At 34.7% G+C, this 12,479-nt stretch overlaps 1 non-coding gene across 1 annotated transcript; it reads right to left on the bottom strand.

Moving 5' to 3' along the window:
• Positions 1-10,628: 10,628 nt before the first annotated feature.
• LOC126015097 (U6 spliceosomal RNA) lies at positions 10,629-10,735 on the bottom strand. Its single transcript, XR_007497994.1, has one exon. It is a non-coding gene; the product is annotated as a U6 spliceosomal RNA (small nuclear RNA).
• Positions 10,736-12,479: the final 1,744 nt, after the last annotated feature.

Genomic DNA, 12,479 nt, shown 5'->3' with positions numbered 1-12,479 from the left:
AATTGATTTTTTGTGCCAGTATAACATGAGAATTAGGAGTGCCACATCCCACCTGCCTGCAAGTAGATTTATTTACTATGTATTTTGTATTGTTTGGGGTTTAGAGAGTAGGAAGTTATCAGTTATATCTTGCTAATTTCTAGCAATAGTACTTGCCTGGGTGGAAGCTTATATAGAACAGGGGTCTCTAAGATTGCTGTATGTGCTTTGGCATAGAGTTAGCTATAGCTTGGCGAGGTCTGGTCCTGCCTACAGAAAGACACACGTGAATTTAGAGCGTAGATGTATATGAGATCCAGCTAATTTCTGCCTGAGGGCCTCAGGGAGGGATATAGAGGGTGATATGTAGACTGGGGTGCCCAGTTCGCTATTTTTATGTCTACTTTTAAACCACAGTTTCTTTTGCTGTAATTTAATAGTAGAATTTATATTTATGAAAGGAGAGCATCCCATCTTATATTTATTTAAGAAGCCTTTGACTATTAGGGACATTTTATGGCTCCATATGGTCTTTAGCAGAACATTTTCATATCCATAAAATATGATGGAAATGTTTAAAGGACTGCATTGAATCTGTCTAGTGTTTTCAGTAGGAAACTCATTATAAAATCGTTATTCCTGGGATGGAGCAAAAGTAGAGCATATGGGAATTTGTCTTGCACACCATCCATCTGGGTTCTATTTGTGATTGTTCAACTTCTTTCCTAATATGTATCCTCTTAATTACTTTTTACTGTCTAATTACTATGTGAAGGACTTCAAATAATAGGTTGAAAATGTGGTGAGAGGGAACGTTCTTGTCTTATGCCATATCTTAGAGGAAAATTTTTCATTTGACACAATAGAACATGATTTTATTTGCGTGTTGGCAGAAAATTGTTTCAAATCTTTTGTGAACATTGAGTTTTAGCTTCATTGTGTTAAAAGTTTTTATAATGAATGGGTTCTCAGGCTTGTAAATTGCTTTCTCTCCATATATTGTAAGGTCATGAGACTTTGAATGCTCTCCTATTGACAGGATAGTATTAAGCATATCAATTTGCATATATTAAACTAAAATAGCATCTCTGAGATAAATTATTTTTGATCATAGTGTATGATCCTGTTAATCTGTAATTGGATTTAGTTCATTAATATTTTGTTGGAAATATTTGCATCTGTATTTATATGGAATATTGGTCTATATTTTTATAATAATTTATCTTTTGTTACTAGGATAATATTGACATGATGGAGCCGGTTTGGAAAGATGCCTATTATTTTATTTTCTATTATTTTAATTTTATTTTTTATTTCATTTTATTTTCTATAACTTTGAGAAAATTAAGTAACTTCTAAAGTCACCATTGAAGTTTTCTTTAATGGTTTAGAGAAGAACTTAACCTGCAAACTATGCAGACCTTTGTTTCTGGGAGCAATTTTGATTCCTATTTCAATGTCCTTCTTTGTAATTGATTGATTCAGTCTTAGAAGCTAATAGATTCACAAAAATATATCATTTTTCTAGATTCTCCCATTTAATAGTATAAAGTTGTTTTTTTTAGACTAATATGATTCAACGTATTTCTATGTTATATGTTCTAATCTCTGGACTCTTGGTTTAATTAGTTTACATGTTTTGTTTCCTTTGTGAAGATAACTAATGTCTTTTTATTTTGTTTCCTCTTTCTATAAGCACTTGATATTATTGATTTTTTGATTGATTTCAGTATGAATTTTGTTAACATCTGTTTTAAATTTTATTATATCCCTCCTACTTACTTTGGGTTCCTAGATATATTTTTGGTAGTAATTTAAGCTATGCAGTGTGGCCATTTATTTGGCCCTTTTCTTGTTTGCTGATCATTTCCAATGCTGCAGGTTTATTTTTGTATTTCACTGTCACACATCCCATTCTTTATATTTTTAAGGTTTCCTGAATGTCCCTGTAACTCAGATCTTTATTCTCAATTATTTTCAGGAATCTTAGGACTGCCTCTTTGATTTTTCCTTAGACATATTATTTGATAAATAGTGAGTTATTTATAGTTTAAAATTATTGAGCTTTTATTCAAAATTCTTTGAGGTTTTTAACTTTAATAAGTCATCTAAAACATAGTTGTTACAATTTTTTTTGTTCTTTTTTTTGGGGGGGGCCACACCTGGTGACACATGCAGGGATTACTTCTGGATATGTGCCCAGAAATTGCTCCTGGCTTCAGGGACCATATGGGATGCCAGAGGATCTAACCGCTGTCCATTCTTAGGCTAGAGTGCACAAGGCAGATGCTTTGCGTCTAGCGCCACCACTTCAACCCCACTATAATTTTTACATTCTAGATTTTACTACCTTTTTTAAGTCAAGAATGAGGTCTAGCTTAATTAATGTCAAACAGATATTTGACAAGTTATGTAAGAGAGTCATTTTTGTCAATATTCCTTCCTATATATGTATGTTAGGCCCAATCCATTTATCTCTTCCTTTAAGTGTAATGCTTCCTTCCTGAGTTTTAAATTAGACTATATATCCAGTAAGGTTATTAAAATCTCCTACAGCTACTTTGCTTCTGTCGATATCTTTCTTCAGTTCTTTAGAAGTATTTTATTAATTTTGATGACCCATTGCTAGGTGCATATATTTTGAGCATAAATTTGGAATGATGCATAAATCTCACAATTATTAGATAATGACCGCCTCTGTCCCTTATATGCAAAATGTGCCATCCTAACTCTGTTAGAAAAAACTAGTCAGATTATTTTCAAAACTCTTAATTTAAACTTATTTATCATGGCTATGCAGGTGTGTTTCTTGCAGACAATAAAATGTTCAGTTTACTTCTCTGATCCATCTTACCAAATCTGTATTTTAGACTGATGAGTTTAGTCTACTAGATTTTAAATGAGATTGTTACTATGATCAAACATATTGTCATGATTTTTGAGAAATTGCGGGGTCCTGCAAGCCCCCCGGAGGGGCCCGGCCAGCGGGAATCGGCTGGGAGGCTCTCGGACAACCGCACCTTTATTTAGCAGGGCTGAAAGCACAACCACACCTGTAAAAAATCTAAGAGAGGTTAATAATAATGACCTTTGGCGATCAGACCGTTCAAAGGCAATCTTTATTGGGGTCCAGCATCTCTTATATAGAGGAGGAGAAATGGGCAGGTAAAAAGACGGTGTCAATCATACATTTTGGCGCGAAAGCCATGAGACAAAGGCAGTAAATCGTCTTCCAGAGGGGAGGGAGAAGGAGTGACAATTTTACAATCATTCCCAAGTCAGCAGCTTTCAAAGGATTGCCCTATGACCCTAAAGTGGGGTCTGCAGCTCACTACCCGGAACTATCAGCAGTTTGTGATGGGGCAAGTTTTGTAGCATAGCCATTAACTCCGGAATGAAGCTAAAGGGAGTAGCCTAAATCTGGGAATGGTATCGGGGTGTTTGCTTTCTCTCCGGGGCTTCAAAGAGAATATCCTGCAGCTGCTAAATACCTTTCCTGTTAGCTCAAGGACGCACAGCAGAAACTGCACGTAGGCAGCTTTTAGATGAAAAAAGCTGCATAAAGACAGAAGACAGAAAAATTGATCTCTGACAGGACACTGTCTCCAACAAGAAATCACATGTATTGTGAATTTCTCTTAACCTTGAAGAGAATATGCATCTTTCACATTGGTTTTAGACTATGGACTTCTTACACTGTTTCTTGTTCATGAAGTTTCACATCATTGCTTATAGTTTAAATGATAATCTAGATTGATAGATGATAATGACTATTATTGATATAGTTATTTCATTAATTTTGTTTGCTATACTTGACTACTACTCTTCTGCAATGCATAATAATAATGTCAGTATATGTTCCTGGGTGACGTGTGTAGATTAGAGGGTATATAGGAGTAGCCTTAAGAAAAAAAAATTTCTCTAACTCTATCACCTCTGCCACCCCCAAAATGGTCTGGAAAATCTAGAACTATAGGACCCTGTTTTTAGCCTTGACCTTTTCAGGAAAGAAAAGTTTGTCTTAACCTTATGCATATCTTATGAGTCTATTGCCTTTCCCCTCTCAGAAAATAATTTTGCATCTCCACAGCGATAGTAAAGTGGATTAGGTCCTGTTTTTCACAAGGTTAATCAGGGTTCGGTACAAAAAATCACAAATGGTTTCAGAGACCTGAACACAGAGAAATGAGTAAGTCCCAGGTGTTTCCAGCAAAAAATAATTTTAGGGGTTGAATAATAAAATTATAGGGCAATCACGAGTAAAGAAATTGAAATAGTAATTGATAATCTCCCCCAAGAACCCTTCTTGGCCAGAAGGGTTAACTGATGAATTTTAGTGAAACTTCACAGAAATTTACTATCTTTATGTGTTAAGGTCTTCAAAAACATTGAAGACAGAGAGCTTATTTGGACCACATTATTAGATGGAAATATTTGAGTTATATCCAAAGCAGACAGAATCATTTATGAAAAAAAATTTCAGGACACTCTTCCCGATGAGCACCAATACAAAAATCCCTAACAAAATCTTAGTTAACCAAATATAAACACACATCAAAAGCAAACAAAGATACAACCCAATCAAGTAGAATTTATTTCAAGAATACAAGGATGATTCAACATAAGCAAATCAATTAACATAGCATGCCACATTAATAAAAGAAAAGGTTAGAACCACATTCATATAAAGAGATGCCTTTGACAAGATCTAAAATCCATTCATGATAAAAATTTTCAAAAATTATGGAGAGGGAAACTTTCATTAAAATAGTAAGGGCAACTTGGGACCGGAGCGATAGCAAAGCTGTATGGCATTTGCCTTTCACAGGCTGATCCAGGATGGACCTCGGTTCGATCCCCCAAGCAAGGAGCAATTTCTGAACACATAGCCAGAAGTAACCCCTGAATGTCACCGGGTGTGGCCCAAAAACAAAACCAAAAATAAAAAGATAATATGTTGAGGGTCCTGAGCTGTAGCATAGCAGTAGGTTGTTTGCTTTGCATGCTGCTGATCCAGAACAGTTCTGGGTTCAATTCTCTACATACCATATGGTCTCAAGCCAGGAGAGAATTCTGAGCACAGCCAGGAGTAACACCTGAAACAAACAAACAAACAAACAAACAAACAAAAAACAGGTGTGGCCCAAAAAAACAAAAACAGAAAAGAATAGTAAGGGCACATCTAACAAATATATATTGGCCTCCACAACCAGTATCATTCTTAATACTGAAAACTAAAATTATTTCCTTTGAGATGAAACATGAGACAAGGATATCCACTGAATAGTGGATATCTAATGGATATTCATTGAATATAACAAATGTTATTTTCAATATAGAAATTAAAGTCCTGGTTAGAATAAGTATGGTCATTGAAATCATACAAATTCAAAAAGAAGAATTCAAATTATTACTATTTGAAAATGACATAATAACATATATTAAGGCCCTATAGAGTTTACAAAAAAGGTCCTATAAAAAATAGATCAATACAGTAAATTGTCTTGCGTCAAAGTCAATACAGAAAAACCTGTTATATTCTAGATGCAATAAAAAGAATCAGATAAGAAAGAGATATAGTCTATTTAAAAGAGTATCCAAGGGTATATCTAGGAATCAGCTTTAGCAAAAGATGAGAGATCTATACACCATAAGTTTAAATCATTTAAGAAAGAAATAAAAGAAGACCTTAGGAAACAAAAAAATATTTCATGTTCACTGAGTGAAGGATCAATATTGTTAAAATTACTATCCTAACTACCCTATAGTCAATGTTTTCCCTATCTAAATTCAGAAGACATTCTGCATGGCCCTAGAAAATTTAATAAAAATGTGTTATGGAATTGAATATATACCAAATGCCAATAATTATATGTGTGCTATCTCATACAAGACTTAATATATATATGTATATATGTTGAATTAATTATAAATTATAGTGTCCTTTGTGTTGCATGGATGGATGAGGCCTTTTTTTTTCGGGGGGGGGGGCAGTTTGGGTCACACCCGGCAGCGCTCAGGGGTTACTCCTGGCTCTATGCTCAGAAATCGCTCCTGGAAGGCATAGGGGACCATATGGGATGCCGGGATTTGAACCACTGTCCTTCTGCTTGCAAGGCAAACGCCTTACCTCCATGCTATTTCTCTGGCCCTGGATGAGGCCTTTTCAGGTCTGGCCCCTGCAGCCACTCTAAGCAACTGGGTCTGAGGGTTTAGGTTAAATTTATGTTAAATGATCCACAGCAGTCAAATTTCAGGAGACATGAAGCTTTATTTAGGCCCCAACTGCCATGTGCATATCTCAGATGGCTTCTAAGCTAAGCAGCCTCTGTATCCATCCTGTCTCTCTCATCTCTTTCTTCTGCATCTTTCTTGCTCTGCCTCTGTTGCTAAATCTCCCTCCTCTCCCCAGGAAACCACTTAAATTACCAAATAGACCCCTCCCAACTATGGGAGGGTCTTCCTCTCCAGGTGAGATAGTCAGGAAGTTGGGCCAAAGGGAACCTAATATTCCCCAAAGCATAAACCCATAGTGTATAATAAAAATATCAGCCTTTTCCAGCCTTACCTGCGCTAGCCTAGGAGACGGACCGCGGTTCGATCCCCCGGCGTCCCATATGGTCCCCCAAGCCAGGAGCGACTTCTGAGCGCATAGCCAGGAGTAACCCCTGAGCGTTACCGGGTGTGGCCCAAAAACCAAAAAAAAAAAAAAAAATATCAGCCTTTTCCAAAACAGAACTTCTCTGCAAAATACACCTATAGTTTAAAATTCTTAATGTTATTTAACCAAGCACTTTTATACTGGAACATCCTAGTTCCTTTCATTAAACTTCCCTACACAAAATTACAAGAACATTTATGCAAAAAATACAGTTTTAAAACAGGCTACTACATTAAGACACACCGTGAAACATTATGCAATTAGGAATATTAATTAGGAAAAACTATAAAGCACATTTATTTCAGCAAGACAATGATACAATGGATTAAAAGATAACCTTTAACAGTTCAAAGGCAGGAGGATTTAAAAATTACCTTTTCAGTTGGGCTTCACTGTTTTAGCAATAATTAATTCAAAATATATAGACATATATAGTTAATTTTTGTCAAAAATATTAAAGCATTAAATGCAGTAAAGATTGCCTCTAATAATTAGCTTAACAAAAGATGTATGGAAGCTATATGATGACAATATTAAGTCACTTAAAATATTATATATAAGTACTTAGGAAATTGGACAATATTCCATGCTCAAGAATTACATAAATCGATGGTGTGAAAATGACTATTCTACTTAAGCTATTATGTAGATTTTATGCAGTCCACATCCAAATGAAGATGATATAATTGAAGGGCCAAGTATTTCCAGTAATAAAGTTTGTGTTTAATAAGAAGAGAATATGAATAGACATAGTCATACTACCAAGTAATGTAGAAATTATGCCAAATTTGGAAATATATTATAAAGTTTCAGTGATAAAAACTACCTGGTACTGGAATAATGATAAGCTCTCTGATCAATGGGTCAGAATCAAATAACCAAGAACAGAACCTCATATATATGAATAGCTAATTTTTGATAGAGGAGCTGAACACATGAAACAGTAGAATAATCTTTTGAATCTATGGTGGTAAATACTTACATGTAATCAATTAAAGATTAATCAATATCTCATACTACACACAAAAGCCAATTTAAATGAGATAAAATACCTTGAGATTTGACCTGAAACTTTATAGTGTGTTGAGGAATATATAAGCAGAAAGCTTCAAAATTTGAATTTCATAAACGTTTAGGTTTTATTTGAAAGTTCTGATGGAGCGAGGGAAAAAGATAATGAGAGGATATAGAGAGATGAATAGATAGATGGATGTATACTAGATGATAGATGGATGATAATAGAAATGTGCTGAAGAGAATGAGAGAACTTCAAAGGCAAACACAGAAACCTAGTACATATCAGCATCAAAGAATAAAATACGAAAATAACACATGTCAAGAGGAGAAACGTAGACATTGACAGGTGTGCAAGGAACTGTATTGTATCTAGTTGGATTTTATAGGCTCCCCCCCAAATCGTGTCCATAATGTGTTTTCTATCTAGGTAAGAGCCAATGCTGGAGTGGTTGCAAAAAGGAAGTGTTGGCAACACTTGATGATCTTCTTTGGTCTTCTTCTCTTTGGCCATTGTTCTTGTTGGAGAGTTTTCTCTTCCACTGGGTTGTTTTATTTAACTTAATCTCCCTTTTTTATTTATTTGATTTTGTTATGGGGTCACAACTTGTGGTGTTCAGGCATAACTCAAGGTTCTAAACTCAGAAATCACTCCTGGCAGATTCTGGGATCATATAAATGCTGGAAATTGAACATGGGTCAGTCACGTGCAATACAAAAGTGCTAAATACTGTGCTTTTGCTATGGTCCTGAACCCACTCTGCTTTTTACTTACTTATTTAATCACTTATTAATTTGTCTGTTTATTTTGTGTGATTATTTATTTATTGTGGTTTTCTCACGTCCTCTCTCATACTTTCTTGAAAGTCAGTAAATTTATTTCTTCCATCTCATTAAACATTCTCACTAGCGTTACTCAGATGTCATGGTCTGAGAATTAATAGAGATGATGCTCAATGAATGGTACAAATTAGTACCATTAATTATGAAGTTTGGTGGCTTCTATTATGTGTACTGTGGTGTGATAACTAAAGTAAAAATCTAATTTTATTGTGCCCAGTGATTTTACCTGCCATTTTACTTCAGTCCTTCTTAAAACCGGTACTTTGTTTCAAAGTGCATCCCTGCCTGTTCTTTAAGGGGTTTGAGAGAAAGAGTGGTATTCTCTGATAGTACCTAGTACTAAATGCGCCTGCCAAAAGTACTGGCCAAGATAGTGTTGAGTGAATTCAGCAGTGAAGTCGTACCCTACTCTTCCTCTTTCAAGGGAGTATGTTGAGTACTGCATCAGGTTTCCAATTAGTCTTTATTAATTCTGAGAATATGTGGTCGTATATTTTCATTTTCAACTCACATATTTCTCTGAACTCACTCTGTCTCTTGGGCCAGTTTACACTGCCAGCCAGGGAGTGCACTTCATTTCAGATTCTTTATCAAAGAGAAATCATATACCAGATGATCTGATAACTCATTGTACTACTGTGCCATTGTACAGAATCTTCTGAGGTAAATTTAGTAAGTTAAATTGACACTAAGGGATACTCAGAATTATTTTTCTATTTCTGTTTTGTTGAAGTTATGACCTAATTATTTAGAATCATTACAGATACAGTTCACAGGACACCTTTTTCTTGAGCCTCCTTCATTTGAAATATATTTATGAATTAAGTAATAATGGTTTACTTTTGAAATTTAAACTGGTTACTGCAGTACTAAGCTGGTCTGTCTCCCATAAAGGTACCCTGAAAACATTAGAGAGAAAATTTGAATTACTGTGCAGGAAACTCTTCTATACTAGGTTGACTCTTAGCTATTTAATAGAAACTGGGAATGACTTGCACAAATTTGGTAGTATCTATAATTACCCAGGTGGCCTCATATCTTTACAACATAGATTTGTCTATCGGAGGGGACTCATTTTGAGAAAAGCTAGTGCTGTAGGAAAAATGAAGCAGTGTTCTGGTACTTTTTGTGCATTAATTCCTTGTCACCTTTGAGAATTCATTTCCATAGTTAACATTATTTTTTTCTTGACTCTAGCTCTTTATTTTGTGTTTATGAAGTTCTCAATGATTCTGAACATCTTCATAAATAAGATATCACTTGGAAATTTTATTTACTTTAATGTCTTTTACATAGCTGAAAAGTCAAGAAGTAAAATAAAATAGTAACCATTTATTTTAAAATAGGTAGAAAACTGTAAGCTATCTTGTAATACTATATGATATTATTCTTGTGTTCTATGCATGATACACCTCATGTTTTGGGCATATTGGAATTTATAAAGCTGACAATGTGAAGTTCAAACAAAAAAAACAAAATTAGCATATTAATAATTGGCAGAAGGTTGATTTGAAGTCTGTTTAGATGATTTTGCTCTATTATGAAAATGTGTATTGCTTAGAATTAACGATATATAAGAACATATTCAAACTTGTTAGCAAGAATAACCCTTTATCTCACGAAACCTAATTATTTAAAATAAAAAATGTAGAAGGCAAGGTCTAGCCTCCATCATTTAGCTTTTGTTTGTGTCGGTTTTTGCATCCTTTTCTACCAAACAGTTTTAGATTGACAAGTCACAGCTTGGGAGCAAGATTCTCATCCCTAGCACTCGTTATTTATGAAGTGATTTACATATGATTTACATAAATCAGTGTAATTAAATTCGTTTGAGGGTCCAGAAATGGATTTCTTTAATCAGGAAGCATCCCACAGACTCCCTCTTTCTGTAGTGGCATGCAAACCTGTGCCCCAAGTGAAATAACTTTAAAAATAAATATCATTTTGTCCATGTTAAACAGAGCTGAAATAGAAACTTTTTTTCCCTATGGAACTGGTAATAGTCTAAGCTAACAATACTGATAAGCTAGATGGTAAAATCTACACATGATCATTCCATTATTTTTTAGGTAAATTTATTTTATCCACTACATCTGCTGCATCACCCATACAGTTTTATTTATTGTTTTTTTTAAATATGGAATGCTTCACAAATTTGCATGTCATCCTTGTGCAGGGGCCATACTAATCTTCTCTGTATCGTTCCAATTTTAGTATATGTGCTGCCGAAGCGAGCACACAGTTTTATTCTTGATCCTTCATATAATTATAAAATTATTCCAAGTATTTAATGTGACATGGCTTATAATGCAAGCTAACTTAGAGTGTCTATTCCCTGATTCATCAAGATTCTCCATGCTTTCAGCTGTTGCCCTGTGTGTTCCTACCTGCGAAAAATAAATCAAAAATAAGTTTACAGAATAACATGCGACATTTCTTCTGGAGTCAGCTCTGAGGTGGCACAGATGATGAATCCTCTTGACATTGTGTACTGACACTCACTGTGATGGGCCCAGAGAATTACTTCACTTTCCTATTCTTGGCTCTTAAAATAGCAAGTGCTGCAAAACAATACATGCAGCTGCTAACTTTGAATGCAGAGACCCCGACTTCCATGAAAGGCCAGTAAACATCGTGAAAAATAGTAATAGAACAATAAAGAACAATAAGGAAACTTGTCAGCGATTCCTCTCAAAAGGCGATCCTGGTAAGCTCCTGTGCATTGTCCCCTCTTTCTTTCCTAAATTTGTGGTGAGCTAACGCATTTCTTTTCGGTCTATTTCCCCGATGCGATTGAGAGTTGAGGACAAATTGATTACATAATGGAAAGTAAAACTATTTCTCAAGGCATTCATTTGCTCAAGGCCTTTGCAAAATGATACTGTTGTTTTTTTTCAAACTTCTGTTTATATGTGATATTAGAGGCAAGAGATGTAAATGTTGAAAATGATGCTAACAACTACATAGATATGGAATGTTCTGTTGATCTTTAAATTCCGTTATTTGGGGAGGGGCTTGGCATTACCACCACTCCCAAGTGCTTATTCTTTACTTTTGTCTCTGTGCTCCAGGATAGCTCCTGGAGGTACTTGGCGAACTGGGATCAATTCAGTACTGCCACATGGAAGTTAAGCACCTTAATCCCATTGTTATCTTTATACTGAATATTTTTTTAATAAAAAGTTTCTATTAAGTTCAATTGTAGGTGCTATTTTCTGACTAATGTGAGCATTTAATCGAGCTACTTTTCACCATGGGTCAGATGTCACATTGTCTTCTTTAAAGACAATTCATTGAGGGCTTCACAAAGATGGGGCTTTGTCTCTTCGCAGTAATATCATAGTTCAATTGTTTATATCAGCCCATCAATGTGAATTCCCTGCCTCAACCCCCTCTCTCTGTTAATAGGCCAGAAATTATTAATTTATATTAATTACCCCTCCACAGTCAAAGATCACCTTTCATCTCAATTGTGGCAATGCTCAACAATGCCAGATGCCATGTCTTAAAAACGCATTTTTAGTAAATTTTTGTTTTAGAAAAAACAAAATTTTTTCATAGAAGACAGGTTCACTAGTCCCTCACTGGAAGAAATAGAAAAATGGACTGGGAAATATGGGGACAAATAAAAAAGAATTGAAATTGGTGAGTTAATTTATCTTTTTTAATTTATTTTAATTAATTAATTAAATTCACTAGGATATATTAATAGAATTTTTAAATTTAAAGTTTTATTTAAGACACAGGATTTACAAATAAGGTTTCATAGGCATAACCTTTCAACACTTTACCTTCCATAAAATCTTGTCTTTGTTTTATACTACTAGTATGCAGTACCTCAACCCATGAAAAAAATCAGTATTTTATATATGACATCAAATGTGTTGCTTTGTCATCTCTTTTCCAATACCTCTAAAGTCCATACATGCTTTTGCGCATATGAGTAAATCATTCTGTACTTGGCCCACAAATTATGGCTAAT

This window comes from Suncus etruscus, chromosome 7 (assembly GCF_024139225.1).
Source record: "Suncus etruscus isolate mSunEtr1 chromosome 7, mSunEtr1.pri.cur, whole genome shotgun sequence".
Taxonomy (NCBI): Eukaryota; Metazoa; Chordata; class Mammalia; order Eulipotyphla; family Soricidae; genus Suncus; species Suncus etruscus.
The sequence above is the reverse complement of the archived record's forward strand: the minus strand, read 5'-3'. Positions and strand labels throughout refer to the sequence as shown.